The 1,432-nt window shown below is 44.9% G+C and overlaps 1 protein-coding gene across 2 annotated transcripts in view; it reads right to left on the bottom strand.

The window, feature by feature from the left end:
• LOC101851255 (sulfate transporter) overlaps positions 1-1,432 on the bottom strand; it is a gene marked incomplete in the record, with an annotated part of 91,643 nt that overhangs the window by 55,049 nt on the left and 35,162 nt on the right.

Raw genomic sequence — 1,432 nt, 5'->3', positions numbered from 1 at the left:
TCTCTCTCTCTCTCACTCTGTCTTTTCTTTGCTCCGCTCTTTCTCACCCTCTTTCCATATCCGTTGCACATGCTAACATACACACACAGTGACACACTCGCGCGCATACAAACACAATGTATGTCTGTCTGTTTTTCTGTCTGAGCATGTGTGCGTGCATGCGTGCTTGCATGTGTGCGTGCGTGTCCAATTTATGTAAATTATCTGATGTGCTGCATCAATTCATGTATTTGACGAGTCATATGATATATTGTGTGGATGTATGGGCCAAGGGCCTTTCAAATCAATAAAATCAATACAAGTCAAAATCTTTCTGTCTGTTGATCTCACTCTCCTTCCTTCCTTCCTGCCCCCTCTCTCTCCCCCCCCCTCTCTCTCTCTCTCTCTCTCTCTCTCTCTCTCTCTCTCTCTCTCTCTCTCTCTCTCTCTCTCTCTCTCTCTCTCTCTCCCTCCAATATTTTCTTTTCACCCCCTCCCCACTCCTCTATAGTCTCTCAGAATTCCGACCTCTCACACATGCTGATTTGTTCCAGGATTTCGCTTTGTCATCTTCTTACAATAAACATGAAAAAGATGGTATGGTATGGTATGGTAAGGTATGGTGTGGTATGGTATGGTATGGTATGGTACGGATTCAAGACCACTTGAACTTTCACGATAGCTGGTTATTTTCAAAGTGGTACCGCTGACTTAATGTCCATTACAAATAGAACCAAGCCTAAGTAAATGACTAAGAACAAAGAAAACATTTCCAGTAATCAAGTTTTAAAAAGTTTCTTTGGGAATTCAAACCAGGACCATCTGCATTAGTTTCAAGCTGGATACAAAATTAACAAGCCCACGGAGAGGGGGGGGGCTCTCGTGGTCTAGAGGTTAAGGTCTTAGTCTCTCATTCAATAGGTCCCGAGTTCGAATCCGGATAGCGACGGAAAACTTCAATCTCTAAAATCTTCTTCTTTCACATCATTTCCGGTCTTCTAACAATGTTCTTTCGTCTACTTTCGTCTTCACTTTCTGCTCCCATCCATCACCTCCTTTGTCCCCTCCTCTGGACTCCTGACATTTCTGCAGCCTTTCTACTGCTACTCCCTGGCTCCTTCTTACTTCTGAGTTTCAGCCCCACCCCTGATCTTATGTTAGGTAAGATCTACACCTAGCCTTCCCGGATAAGGGCAAAAAATCTCGGAGGGCCCGTGTGCTAGTTGCGCACGTTAAAGATCCCTTGGTGGTTCAAAATCGATAAGAGTAGACTTCGGCCGCCTCCCGGGCAAAATTCAAAATATTTTACCAACTGAAAATGTTTAGAGTATCCCCTGCGCTTATGTGACCTTATGCAGTTGCGAGCGCCGTAAAACACTTACCAGAAAACCCCCCCACGGCAGTTCCCGCCCTTACGGACGTTGGTCGAAAACAAAACTATAACATACCCCCC

Source organism: Aplysia californica, unplaced genomic scaffold (assembly GCF_000002075.1).
Source record: "Aplysia californica isolate F4 #8 unplaced genomic scaffold, AplCal3.0 scaffold00080, whole genome shotgun sequence".
Taxonomy (NCBI): domain Eukaryota; kingdom Metazoa; phylum Mollusca; class Gastropoda; order Aplysiida; family Aplysiidae; genus Aplysia; species Aplysia californica.
Note: the sequence above shows the minus strand (reverse complement) of the source record. Positions and strands in the feature narration are given on the sequence as shown.